This window comes from Scatophagus argus, chromosome 22 (assembly GCF_020382885.2).
Source record: "Scatophagus argus isolate fScaArg1 chromosome 22, fScaArg1.pri, whole genome shotgun sequence".
NCBI classification, from domain to species: Eukaryota; Metazoa; Chordata; class Actinopteri; family Scatophagidae; genus Scatophagus; species Scatophagus argus.
Genome location: NC_058514.1, coordinates 9,008,819 through 9,023,765, shown reverse-complemented (window position 1 = coordinate 9,023,765; position 14,947 = coordinate 9,008,819). Strand labels below are relative to the sequence as shown.

The window sequence follows — 14,947 nt, the reverse complement described above, 5'->3', positions numbered from 1 at the left end:
CCCCATGTTGAAGGGATCTGTGCACAGTTCCTGGACGCTGAATACTTCCCAGTTCATGCATGACCTGCATACTCAACTGAAATGTCACCCACTGAGCATGTTTGCACCGGACTGATGTGTACGACAGCGTTTTCCACTTCCTGCCAATGTCCAACAACAACACGATCAACTCTGTGTGAGATGTGCCACTCTGCTTGAGGAAAATGGTGGCCACGCCAGATACTGACTGTTTTTCTGATCTGTGCGAAGTCCATGCTTTGGGACATCTGTGACCGATTATGATTATGTGAAGTCGATATAGTTTAATACACTTTTTTTTTTTATTATGACCAGTCAAAAGCACACCTCTGCAGTAATCATTTTGTTTAATCAGCATCTTGAAATGCCACACCTGTCAGGTGGATGGATTATCTTATGCTCACTGCCACAGATATTAGGGAATTTGTGCTTAAGAGATGGGAGAAATAAGTGTTCTTTGTGCATTAACACGAATCTTTAATTCTAACATAAAATGGGAGCAAAAGTCTTATGTTTATATTTTTGAGTGTAAATGATTTTCACAACATTCACAACCGACTTCCGCTCTGTGGGAGCCAGTGAGTCATCAAAGTGTGTTTTTGTGTTATGAACAAGTTTAAAAATGCTTTATTTAAAATTGTATAATTTTCCAGGACATAAGCAATGAGAACTCTCACATCAGACTGTGAGACTGTAATTAATTTTTCTGGGGACATCTTTAGCGTCAGTCGTTCGCCGTTACTATAGCCATCAAGTGCAGATTTAAGTTCACATCATTTTCCTACCCATTAACCCATTCAGTGACCCCTGGTGCCTTCGACGGAAGAATTTGCTTTTGTTATGTTCCATTCATTTATTCTATGTTTTTCTTTAATTTGTCACCTTCACTTACTGACACTCCTGCCAATAGTAAAAAGCCTAAGAGTAAAATTCACATTTTCACTCCTTCATTAGATAGTGACAAGAGAGATGAGGGTAAATTAGACTAAATGAATGTCACCGAGACACAGAAAAGGAGAAACACCCAGAGAGACGGGTTGCTTGTCGGCTTTGATGTAAGGCTTGAAAGCAGGGTCCCTGTGGTCCTTGGAGCGTCAACTTTGGGTGAACGTGGCCTCAAATCACTTTAGAAAGCCCTCCAAGTGATATTGACAGATCAAAATGCTGTCGGGTTCCCTGTTTATGTCTCAAATGTTTATTGGAAAACACATCATGTTGGATGTTGACAAATATTTACAGACTGACAGGACTGAAGACACATAAAGAATCCATTTGAGAGAGTATCAGCTGAGATGTTTCTATTTTTATCGCTCGCTGCTGATCCTTCACTCCAGCATTTCCCTCCGTTCCTTTTACTTCATTGTTTTCGTGCCGTTGCAGATGACATCTCCTTGTCTGGCTGGGCTGATGCCTGTCCCGTCCATCTCTGTCTCTGTGTGTTGTTTGGAGCCGGCTCGCCCGAGGGCTGTGTGCTGTGGCAGTCAGCACATAGATGTTTACCACGGTGTCAGATCAGCGCGTGCACCCGGATGTGTGCGCAAGTCAGTGGTAATGTAAAGGGTAACGCAGTCCTCAGCACTGCGTGTGTTGTGGGAGTCAGCAGATAGTGCGCTTCTTTGCCCTCTATGTGTGTGTGTGTGGGTGTGTGTGTGGGAGGGCTACATGCTGTGACAGCAGTCAGTCACTTGTTTACTCTGCGGCTCTGCGGATGTGAACAGAACCAAGGTGATGAAAGGATGGTGGAGCGCCGGAGAGAACATAAGATCGAGAGGAAAACGTAATGAAGAGTTCACTGTGTGTGGCTGCATGTATGCGTGATAGTTTAGAATCGGACGGGGAGAGACAGAGAATGGGACGAGGAAGGTGGGGACAGCAGCAGAATCATGATAAGGGTCCTAATATAGATGCACAGCACTTCCTGCCACTGTAGACACACATAGATACATACACATACAGACTTATATATACACAGGTGGATGTCTTCAGACACACACACACACACACAGCCACAGGGAATTTGTTGGCGATTATTTTGTGATTGCAGTGTAATGATTCCAGCTTATAAAGCATTCTGCATACTGATACCAAACATCCATAATAATCTGTGCGTAATCGTTCACGGATGATTCTTGGCAGTGTGTGTGTGTGTGCATGTGTGCGCATTTGAGTGTGTGCATGTAACCATGAAAAAGTTTCACAGAAGGTACTTAAGTCTTGTTAGCACAAGTCGGGTTATAGAGTATACGTAAGTGTTAGTGCCCTAAAGTTCTGCCCAGTCACGTCTCTCTGTACTCGTCTTGTGCTCTCTCTTATTTAACACATTGAAAAAGTTAAATATTTACTTCTCCCGCGCAGTCTTTGAAACCGAATATGTCCTACTTATGTTTGCTGCTCCACAGCTCCCGTGTTGCTCTGTTCCCAGGAGGAGTTTTGTAGAAAATTCTGCACAGCTAATTTTTCAGCCAGGTCCACACAGCAGTCAGCAAAATCTTTTTTGTTTCAAAAGTACCGCTTCTGGCAACAAAGAAAAAGAAAAAAACAAAACTTGAAATAACTTTAGATTTGAGGTCACTACATGAATGGATGCAGACCCTGCTGCTGTTGAAGACGCCAGTCTCCAAATGGCGGCTAAATTATGCGGTTGTCACACCACTTTTTAACTGCAAACACATGACATTATTGTTCTTTCAGTGGGATTTTATATGAGAACATTTCAGCATGCACTGCATGTAGCAGGTCCTGCAGGATCTCATGGACATATTTCGTGGCAGAAGTTAGACAGAAGCATGAACTGCCACTTGCCGGTTAGCGCGGCTTGTTTACCCCCACCCGCTTCTGTTTCTTTAATGCTGCAACAGGATTCACGATAAGTCTCTCATTATCCTGTGTTTATCCAGGGGTATGTTCTGAAAAACATTTTTTGCGGTTTGCTCGGTATATTAGCCGTGACTTTTGCAGTGCATGCAGCGTGTGTGTGGTCGCCCCCAGCCATGGCTTTCCAGTCATGCAGAACTAGTAACGGACACAGCTCAGCGAGCACAGAGTGAAAGTGTTTACTCATCATTAGTAAGCGTTCACAAACTGATCACATAATGCAATGTTTTTGCTTTTGTATACAATAAGCTGATGTAGCCAGATGATCAAAGGTTAATGAACAAATAATTGCATAAAGGTCAACTTGGGGGAGATTTGTCAAAGAATGGTTTCAAAGGTCACATAGGAAGGTAGTTGTCCATTTCTAGAGGTAAAATGTGAATCATGTCATATATCAAAGAGACTATTATCAATGGGAAATCTGTCTCTTTGCTGACACTCATCAACTCTGTGACTAAAACATATTTATTCAAGTTTAAAGTTCAAAATTAGAAGGTAGACCAGTGTGTCCAGACCAGGTAGTGTTTCATTTTATTGTTCAGTCAGTGGAAGCTCCATCCCAGATTTTGCAGCTAAAGGGTGGCCCCCCCCTACTCCCTATGCCACCCTGCTGTCGACACTCGCTGTGGAACTTGCAGCATATGGTGCTGAGCCTTGCCACACCGTAGAGACTACAGCATCCTATATCGAGCTGTGTTCGGAGCATATGGATCATTGTACTATAAAACAAGAGGTGGCAGCGTACTTACCGACAACAAGGGGATCTTTTAAATCAAGTCACGGCCGTTTCTCCTTCCAGTACCCTTCCTCACCTCCTCGTGGAATCCATGTGGGATTAAAACTACCACATCTGCATTCAGGCACACTGCAGACGGTGGGAAAGAAGGGTGTATGTGCTTGCAAGCATGAATGTATGTGAGAGAGATACTTTGTGTCAGTGTGTGTGTGTGTGTGTGTGTGTGGATTGAATTCACCGGCACAGAGCAGTCACCTCCCCCTGACACTGGCCGCTCTGCAGAAGCTCTGGAAGGCGCTAATGAAGAAGGGGGAAGAAAATGAGCAGGAGAAAAAGGGCTGAGAGAAAATAATTAAACGTTTATCTCTGGATTCATTTAATTAGTTCTCTGGCTCTAAACTAATCTTCTCCCTTTTTGCTTAGCTTTGCCTCTTTAGTTCACTTTCAGTCCGCTCTTGCCCTACACCGTGGAGTCGGCCCTTGTCATTATCTGTGTGTTGCTACTGGCTGATGTTGTGTTATTCAGGCAAGAGGAATTGTACTGTAATTGAAATGCATTGTGATGCATATTACACATAATATCTGTCTATTTATAGGCATCTACACAGTATTCTTAGCCCACACTCATCACTTAGCTTGCGCTTTAAAAATTATAGTTAATGTAACTCGTGTGCACAGTTGCAGCACCGCTCTCACAGTATAACAATATTAGGAAATGAATGTGATTATGCTACATTACGACATGCATTATGAATACAAAGAATTAGTACAAGTGTAAGTGTGTAATACGTGTATTTAAAGATCTTACTGTGGTGAGAGTCAGTCCTCACAGTAATAACAGTGATTATGTTGAACAGAAAGTTGACGCACACAAAGAGATTCACAAAAACGCAGATAAACGCTCAACAAAAGTGCAAGCCACACAAACACGCTCTGTCTAACTCACACTCAGCTGACAACGTGTGTCCCTCGGGTCGATTTAGCTCTCTGTTTCTTGTCCTTGATTACACTCCCCTCACAACGTAAGACTGATGCCATTCGCCGCCACACGTGCAGACGCTCACAGGGAGCGCGAACATCAGCCCATCCATTTGTAACTAATTGAGCCAGCCTTGGTTTTCATCTCACTGTGAAGCTGTTTTTGTTTTCCTTCATGAAAGGCCCCAAAGTCTCAGTCGCCTGTAGACTTGTTTATGCTGTGGGTTTGTGGTCTGCTCGTCCTCACAATATTGAGTCCTGGTATTTATTAAAAAAAACATGTATATGTGTATTATTGTGGATCTGTGAGTAAGTTTGTCCAGGGTGAGCACACTTAGTATGCTTTCCTGTTTCTTGGAGTGAAACGTGTACAGTTTTGTTTTCCTCACCATGCTGAAAATGGTTTGTGTGATTTTTCTCTAAAATCTAAATTATCTTCATTAAGATTTTTTCTAAGTCTCTAGACTCTATTATGATCCTGCTGATGTTAGCCTTATGTTGCCAATCTCTCACCTGGGTGGAATTGACATTATCTATTAGGAGTTAACAGCCCTCTGCTGATGGCATTAGTATTGCCAGAGGACATCTAGAGATGGTAATTATTACCTGAGAAGCTCTGTGAATTTCCTCCCATCCAAGCTAAAACGGCCATTTTTAGCAATTTTCCCCACCTGCCCCAATATAAAGTCCAACAGAAATTACCTCCTGATTTCCACAAAACTCTAGGGTTTCCTGCGACGCTTTTTCAACCACCTCAGTATTTTCAGACACGTCTTGGTGATTACTAGTGGTAGAGAATTGAAGTAATAATTAGATTTGCCTCCTACAAAGCAGTTTTGCTGATGTGCAGTATATTACACAGCAGATTCCACAGCCATGTAGCCCGAAACATAAATTTGTCTTGTTTGAGCGGAATCGTATCACCAAGTTAAAGTTTTTCCACTCATGCTCACAGTGCATCACGTACTGCTTACTGTATCTGCTTATGCATGTGGTTGACCATGTTGAAACGTGGTGTAGTGCTTCTACTGTACATGGCTCTGTGCTATCAGTGTGATGTATAGTGCCTGTTTCTAGTCCAGTGATTTTCTTGACAGAGGTGAGAACTCCTCATATTCCCTTATGACAGAGCAATAGAGTGTATACAGGCCAGGCAGACAGACGCACAGATAGAGAGAGAGAAATAGGGTATTGGTGAGTGTGAGCTTGTGTGTCCTCTATTTTCTGTCCCTATTTGGCCTCTTTGAGTCCACCAAGAGATCAGAGAGAGAGAGAGAGAGAGAAAATAAAAAAGCTCAGTCAGTTGCTGCTAAGCCCCAAAAGTAATTTCAGCAATATTGCTGCACTACTTGGTACACATAGGTGTGTGTTTGTGTGTTCACATCTTGTGTGTTTGTTCAGCTTGTGTTGCCAAGGTGTAAGTGTATTTTTACTGTGTTTTTTTTTTTTTAAATGATGCATGTTCATGTGTGTATGTAAGTGAGTTTATGAGTGTTTATGTGAGAAGGTATGTGTGTTGTCTGTGTTTTGATGTGAGTGTGTGTGTTTTTTTAGGGAGCAGGAATCTGCCTGCACAACTTAAAAGCACTTTCAAGCCTCTTCACCGTTCTGCTCCAGTAACTTAAGGTGTTTTCTTTTTCCTTCCTCATCGTTTTTTGTTTTTTTTTTTCCTTCAGGTTTTCATCTCTTTCTGCAGAAGGGCTCTGGGGTCACGGTTAAAATACATGACAAGAAGCGATGTTGGCTGACTCACCGCAAAAAAGAATACTTGTTTGACTCTAAAACGTCAAGGTGCTTTGAGAGTCCAATCCCAGTGCGCCAACTCAAAACGAACCAACTGGCTCTCCTGTATACATGTGACCACAGACATGCACACATTGAGCTGGTGAAGAATCCCTTACAGAACAGTGTGTGTTGTAAAAAATCATGTTAAAACAAAAAAAAAGTAGGTCTGAGAGATGAGCTTCTCTTCCCATCTCATAATGTCACAGTGGAATTGAGAATCGATTCTGTATTGATCGGATAGATAACAGGACACTATTTTCAGTTGTTGGCTCCAGAATACTGTGGGCCAAACCATTAAGGACTAGCGCCTCTTTAAAAAGATAACTACATAGATGAATTAATTGTTTTGAAAGCAAATGACCCTCTCCTGCGTTTTTAGAATACAAAATGAGGGGGAGGCGGAGTCCTCGGCTGTGTTATTAACGTGACATCTGCAGCAGCGGGGAGCGTCCTCTCTGCTGCATGCTCAGCTCTGGGGAAAGCCATCGCTGTCCAAGGTGCTGATCAGGCATAGAAACAGACCTTCTTTACTGCATTCAATTTAATGCTGCAGTGTATGCCGGTCAGTCGGTCTCGTTTGTTATCGGCGAAGTTCGCTGATGTAGAAAGTTCACGATGCACTTCTCATTTTTTCTCTCAAAGGTAATCATTGAGTCATTAAATGAAATCATGCTCGCAACCTCTTGATGATGGTGAAGATGGATTAATCCTTGGAGTTGGGTGTTGTACTACCCTCACATTTTAGTTCAGTTTTTTGTTGTTTCGTCAATATCACGTTAACTACGTTTCAGAAAATGGATTCTCCTGAAATTCCCGATGCTCAGATCTGGTGGAGGTTTAATTGCAGCGCACTGCTAGAAGCCCTGCAGAAAGAAAAATGTACCTTGTGCTGTACTATACTGTACTATTCACAGCACCAACGCAAAGCTGCAGTACAGTAGACACAGATGTGGGAACAGGATATATATAAGTGTTTAACTCCACTTCCTCTCATTTAAATGCAATCCTCTTTCATTGCAACTGTTAAAAACGAGTTTCACCATAATAAAAAAATGTCACTTGGATGATTTTGGAGAAAGGCTTAGCATAGCTTAACGGCTTTAAGCTGCAAGCGTCATTTGTAGGAAATTAGATTTACAGTCGGTGATCAAAGCAGAATTTAACTTTGATGTTGTCATTCTCTCCTGATCACATCCAAGCCATTGTATGTAGATGCAAAATCACTGAGGATATTAGACTCCTTCTTTCCGATCAGCAAACAGTTGGAGGAACACACGAATCAATGCACTACAAACAAAGTGTGATGCTGAAATTCAACAACCAAAAACTCAGCGTGAAAGTGGGGGGAAATAATAAATAATACAAAGATCCGTGACAGCCAGTAATTAGTGAGCCAGAAAGACGCCGGCAGGGCAGTTTGGCAGGTAAGCAGCCATCACCTCTTACTTTTATTGTTGGGGCTCGATACTTCCGCTTTTGTTTGGTCATTTTAAGCCTGATAAATCTCATACAAAAGTGTTCAAACGTAGTTTAACCGCTCTAAAGTGTTCTAAAGTGATCAGTGTTTGCATACACTACATATGTGTATATGTCAAAAAGTAACAACAATAAAAGCAGTTTTAGCCTACCATGACTTCAAGTTTGGGATTTAGAGTAAGTATGGTTTCAAGGGCATCTTTTTTGACCACTGAATAACTGCTGTGGAAAATCTAATATTTTGCATGTTCTTTGCTTAACTTCACTTTGCTTAAAATCAGTATTCTTTGTACAATCAAAGGATGTAATTCATGGCACTTCTGAGAGCTTCACTGACTCATAGACCTGGGTTGCATTTACAAGAAAAAAACAGTATAAACTGTTCAAACTGAACTGCAGTCTTTGGAGGACTCTTCTTCTGTTGAGTAGAACATTGTTGAACTGTGGCCAGTCTTTACACACACACACACACACACACACACACACACACACACCCCACCCAAAGCACTGATGAACTTAGTTTGGGTGTCTTCTGTTACTCTTTGCTTTGCTGCTAATAAATCAAAATTTGATTCGCGCACGGACAACTACTCAGATAGTCCTTCTATCTTTTGCTTCTCATCAGTTACAGACACACGCTTGTCCACACACAACCACACTCACACTTGCACACATAGCCCAACCGGCTGATGGATGGTGAGCTGGCAAAGGCTGATTAGCTGGGAGTGAATGGGGCAGAATTACAACTCTGTCGGCTCTGCGACTGCATTGTTGCTTCGACAACGATCCATGTCAGATCGCCGGAGTGCCGGGATGTGGGAAGAGTAATCGATGCTCTCAATCTGCGTCTTTGTCTGTTTTATTTCTGTCAAACCATCCTAAGATTTTGTTTCTCTGTTATCGTTTCTTTTTTCTTCTCTCTCTTTTTCGCTCGTTGCTCTGCCATCCTCCATTCATTCCATCCATTCATTCATTCCACTCTCCTGTTCCTGCAGTAGAACAGTACAAATGTTCTAGACATGCCCCTGCACTCTCCTTCTTACAGTAGTATTCCTTTTCCTCTTTTCCCACATCTCTCTCTCCTGGCCTTTCTGTTCTCCCTCACGATCTATCATCCATCCATATCTGTCCCCAGACCTTAAAAGTGTAAAAAATCTTATTCTCACACTGGCACTCAAGTAAAATTGTTTTGTAAAACCGAATTTCTCGGTTCTGCAGTTCACGCATTAAAGACCCACAGCTCTTGTGACTTGACTCTTATACACAGAAATCAGATTTGATTTTTGTTCTTGTTTATCATATCATCTTTAAAACTTTTCTGCTGCTTCAGAGAGCCCACAGAGTAGAAATGGACAAAGATATACGATTAAACACAGAGCTTAAATCACATCTGAGAGCAGATGGTGCGCAATTCCCATGTGGGCCTCCAGCCTTTGTTTGCAACTTTGAAAACTTCTTCCCACTTCTTAAAGTGCAGCTTCTGTTTCGTGGAATATGAAACAGAAACTGCACTTCAGGAATTCAGTGTGTATGTTGATGTTGATGTCTGCCGCAGATGGAATAATCAAGTGCTTGTGAGATGCAAATTCATATTGACTGTAAGGCAAGGGAAAAAAAGAACATTGAGCGAGCTGAAAGAGAAGGAGAGACCCATACTGTTTAAATGCTGAATGACAGAAAGACTGATGGATGAAGTACACAGACGTACATCTTTCCACAGTATCCTTAAGGAAAACTCTTCATCTAATGCATACAAAAGATGCCATATGATCTCAACTCATAATGCAGCCTCAGCTGTAGTAAAGAAAAGCCAGTAGAGTTTCACCTATCAAACTCCTGTGCTTTTCTTACATTGGCTGCCCCTCATATTTACATCTAAATGTACCATTGATGGCGACTGAGGTAGCACAGACCCAATTATGTATTGGGGTTTGGCAGTGGAACCTGAGAAATGATGGGTAATGGCTGAGGGTTGGAAGCTTTTCCAACACTCTCCTTTCTAACAAACGTAACCGTGTCTCCATAGTTTGACTCTGACAGAGTAATTTATTCCCACTCCGCCAGCATGGAAGCACGGATTTAAAAGTTTCACCACTTACCAAAGCCTTCCCCATTTTTCACTTCACAATGAAACTGTTATTATTCAAAAGAGAAATGGGAATTTATGCAGGCTTAGACATGGCCTTACATCTTCACTTGGTTTTTTCCTTCTCTCCCTCTTGTTGTATTCCCACTTCTTCCTCCCTATTTGCTGCTTTTGTGTTTTTCATTATGTGGTTCCGGTGCCACAAAGTGTGTTTAATTTGTCTTGGGTGAACACTGCCTGCCTGTTATTGCATCTCTCCTTTTCCTATCTGTCTCCCTTTACTGAAAGCTCAGATGCTGTGAATGTAGCATGAATCAGTTCATATCGATCTGTCGGTTCAAGTGATAGACACTGACACTGAGTTCATGTAACTTTAATTTAGACTTTCAAACTCAAACATAGTTTATTCACAAGGGAGACAAGTTCAATACATGATATACAAGATTTAAAAATTGCATAAATAGATGATAAATATTCTGAAGAAAATTTATTTTGAAGTCTGGTAGTTTGGCAGAGGTAAGGTACTTGAAAGACATTCACAAGTTTTTCAGCCTGACTTTCTTGTCATGCTGCATTACATACTCACTTTTGAAGTTATCTGCTTTCTCTTCGAGGGGAAGATCATGTGCCTACCGATCATTTTCAGATGTCTGATATGTGCTGTTTCGTGCATTGTTATCTTACTTTTTGACTGCTTATGACTGGTGCGGTGACTTTGCACCCGCTTGTTGGGAACACTGTCGAGCCTTAACGGCTGGTGACGGCGTCTGAAAACATCACCATGGACATGTTTTCCATGCACTCAGACAGACATCGCAGGGCGAGAACACACACACAAACACACACAGACTGAATACGGCATCTGGTTTGAATGTGAACATGTGAGTGAGGAATTCATCGCTGCGAACTTATAATACCTCCACTGTTTCATGTGACGAAAGGCAGAAGACTGTAAAAGGTAAGAGAAAAGCCTCGACAAAATGGAAAAGGGATGGAGATAAATGAAGTCAACTTAAATGACAGCATTGGGGTTTTTTTTGTTATCTTTACCACCAAGCCTGTTTGCTACCAAGTTTGCGATGATGAAAGATGAGAAAAGAAATAACAAAAGTGTTTGCATCTTGTTTTTGTTTTTTTTTTACTTACAAACATGCACCCTTGCACACACATAGACCACTTTGTGCAAAAGTTCAAGGAATTAATTTTACATTTATCTGATGCTCATTCTGTACAGATGCACATTAAGCACCCATTTCACTGCCATGTTCAGTATTATTACTTAAACATTACAGGTCATGAAAATTTCACGTCAGGTTGAAACGATTGCAGCATCTGCTGAGCACACTGTACCTCACTCACAATACTTAAACTATTTAAATACATAAAAATTCAAGCATGGGTCAAACAGAGGTGGACATAAATATTACATATCTGTACTGAAACCATCCCCCTTCTGTTCTCATTGCGTTAAATCTGTGCACTCTTCATAACTCGTGGAAGATGTACACGTAAAAGTGCAGAAGGTATTTTACCCATCAGCCCTCTTAGGTGGAAACGAGGTCACACAAGCAGCAAGAAGCATAAAACGTTTTAACTCATTACACATTCTGTAATGGCTTAATTTACTGAATGGCTACTGCATTTAAACGAGGGAGCCCTGCGACAGACACCTTTTTATTCATTAGCATTCTCAATGGGTCTAGGTTGCAGCATTTTGTTAACTGCTGACAGGAAGTCAAACTTGAACCTAAATTATTACCTGACGACACACTCCCAATTAAAATGATCCATTCACTTCCTCTCATTATGTCCACGAGCAGGTGGGAAGTTCCAAACATCTGGAACATCCACGTTGGATGCCCAAACCCGGGAGACAAATGATAAACAAACACTGGCATCCTGCAGCTTCAGGCAATTAAAAATGATATTCTATTGTAGATCTTTTACTGTTTCACTGTAGATCTTTTGATACACACAACTGTTCAATGAGCTTAAAGTGGCTCGGATAACCGAAAAAGAAGCGCTGGTACTCATTTAAATTACACACTGACATTTCCACTCATGTGTCGCTTTATAAAAGAAGAGCATTTGTTATTAATGGTAACAACAATAGTTAACTGTTAAGACATTACTGTAGAATTAGATTAATGATTTCAAATGGCTCTTATAATATATGCAGTATTTTTTGACAAGATATACCCTTCTAAATTAAATTTTGGTGTTCTGACTGCTTTCTTAGACTAACAGACTACTTTAAGATTAAACTTGACGTATAAACCCTTTAGAGCCTGGCAAGGCTCAAGCAGTTACAGCAGAGGCAGTGGAGAGTGACGTAAGGAGTGCTGTAGATGGTGTGATTATGGCCTCAACACTTTGAACTACTAACCTCCTACTTCTGTACCTTGTACTTCAGGGGAGTGGTGCACCCAGGCAACGTTGCTGATCCTGATTTATTTATTTTTGTCATCTAGAGGATATAATTGCTGGAGTTTCTCCAGAAAAAAGGAAACTGACCCCTGCTACGATTTATGCTAGAACACTAGAATGATACCAGGTTTGATTAACTGTGTAACAGAGTGATTTACACATCATTTGCTAACTCAAAATAAAAATAAATAAAATTAATTCCTTGAACTTTGGCACAAAATGGTCTGTGTGTGCAACGGTGCATGCTTGAAAGTGTTCATACTGCGGTCTGCAAAACTTGGTGGGACATCAGTCAATATCAGCAACAAACTGCTATCTTGTTGCCATGGTGATTTTGATGACAAGAATTTAGACCCCCTTTCTGAAATGCAAACAGAGAGAAGAAGCATGCTCTGGCTTACCCACCACTTGTTTGTTGGAACAGAAGAAAACAGCGGAGGCACCGGTGCATTCATGTGGATCTATTTGCTATACTTCTTGATGTCTTTGCTGTATTAAACAAAAGCAGTTTTTTTTGTTTGCTTTTGTTCACCATATATCACCACACTCATGAAAAATGAAAGTGGAGCAGAACATGTTGGGAGTTCCTAGTCCCCTTTGTGAAACTAATTTAATTCTTTAGATAATCTCCACCTTATTACATACTGTATCATGCATGCGTATATTCTACATGTTGAGACAGAGTCAGCCTATTCAAACTTTATCTCTCATTTCGTTCTTTTAGTATTTAACTTTTCAGTTCTTATTCATTTGCGAATTTCTCTCATTCCCTCTCTGATGCTCCCCCTCTTTTTTTTGCTCTCTCTATCACACACACACACACACACACATGCACATACAAAATTGCTATCCTTTGATGTGAGATTTTGAGGTTAATATGTTAATTTATGCGGGAATATAATTAAAGGAATACATGATTCATGTATTTATTCTTCTTTCAAGTAATTTCTATGCATAAAGTACAGGAGCTAATGAGCGCTCCCATTTCAACTGTGGATACTTTTATTTTGATATATATCAGGTTTTATTTATTGGACAATTGGGCACCTGAAGCATCTAAACACAGACAGACATCCAGTGTAATATCTGGTTAAAATGAAAAAGGTGAGCATTACTCATGCATTGACTTCTAAATCTATTCCTCCCAAATTATTTATTTAGGCATTTTTCATTACTCGCATGTGTTCTTTTTTGGATTTGGCTGCTGTGTTGCTATGGCAGCAAGAGACGACGAGGTGGAGGAATGCAGGCAGGGAAGCAGGGACAGCACCGTGGAGTTTCTGTTTGTGGAGGAGAAAGTTTATGATGTCACATCTTGTCTCCAGCAGAGTGTCCCTCGTCGTCGAGAGGTTTCTTCTAATCTTACTTCCCACGTGCAGAAATGTGCTGGCAGTGTGGTCTGCGTGTGTCAGTGTTTGCTAAGCTTAGACTTATTTTGGCCAATGCAAGGTTTTGTTTGGGGTAAAGGCTGGGTTTCAGTCATATTTAAATCAGAATTAAAATGTTTTTATGTGAGTTATGGTTATAATGGGTATCCAAAAATATGTCTGGTTTAATAAAAAAGTCCTCACAAGCATGGAAAATTAGCATGGAAAAAATGGTGTGAACCCTTTTCTCCTGGAGACTCTGACCCTGTTCTAAATTCATGAGGTAGAAAATACAAGGAAATGTGCTGCTCAACAAGCAGTGTTTCGCCTCTTTTGTTACTTCTGTGTTTTTGTGTGTGTGTGTGTGTTTGTTTGTGGTGGTCGATGCTGGACTCACAATGCTCATGCCTCTGGCTGTTCTTACAGCATAGCAAAATGCAGGAAGCATTTGGTGAAAAAGAAAAATATATGGCTTTGTCTCTCTCTCTCTCTCTCTCTCCTCTCTCTCTCTCTCTCTCTCTCTCTCTCTCTCTCTCTCTCTCTCTCTCTGCAGTCCTACTTTTTGTTCTCTCTTCTCTCTTCTCTCCTGCAGTCAGTCTGCAGTCAGTCCATCTCTTGATCGCCACCTCCGTCTCTGCGCACGCATACACTCACACATACACACACATCAGCACATGCATCTTAATCTAATGATGTATTAGTACCCTATTATGAGTGATGATGAGATCTCATCTCAGCAGGTCACATTATTAACTCTTCTCTGTGGAGTACCTCAGGCAATTTGCATGTGTGTCTCTATCTCAAACTGTGTGTGTGTGTGTGTGTGTTGTACTGCAGGTATGTGTTTGTTTGTGTGGGTATAACTAGTGTCCTATACTCTGTTCACACTCCAGAATTTTGTGTTTTAACGACAATCCAAGACTCTTAAACCAGTTCACTTGACGCCACCTCTGCAGTTTGTTTGGACACAGCTTTGTAGTTTGTCTTTAGTTTTGAATCTGTGATCATAATGTAAAACATGGGATGTGGATGACTCGCTTGTTTTGAAGCCCTTGAATGTTTCCTAATCAAACTTGTTTTCTCAGCCTGAAAGATGAAAGAGATGAAAGCGACAGACTGAGCAAGGCAACTCTGTGGTCATGCATATTTGTGCACATGGAAGTTTCTGTATTTGTGCACATAAAAGGGTGTCTGAAAGGG

The 14,947-nt window shown here is 41.1% G+C and overlaps 1 protein-coding gene across 5 annotated transcripts in view; it reads left to right on the top strand.

Annotated features, from left to right (window-relative positions):
- grm8a (glutamate receptor, metabotropic 8a) overlaps window positions 1–14,947 on the top strand; it is a 252,609-nt gene that overhangs the window by 84,206 nt on the left and 153,456 nt on the right. The window lies entirely within an intron of this gene.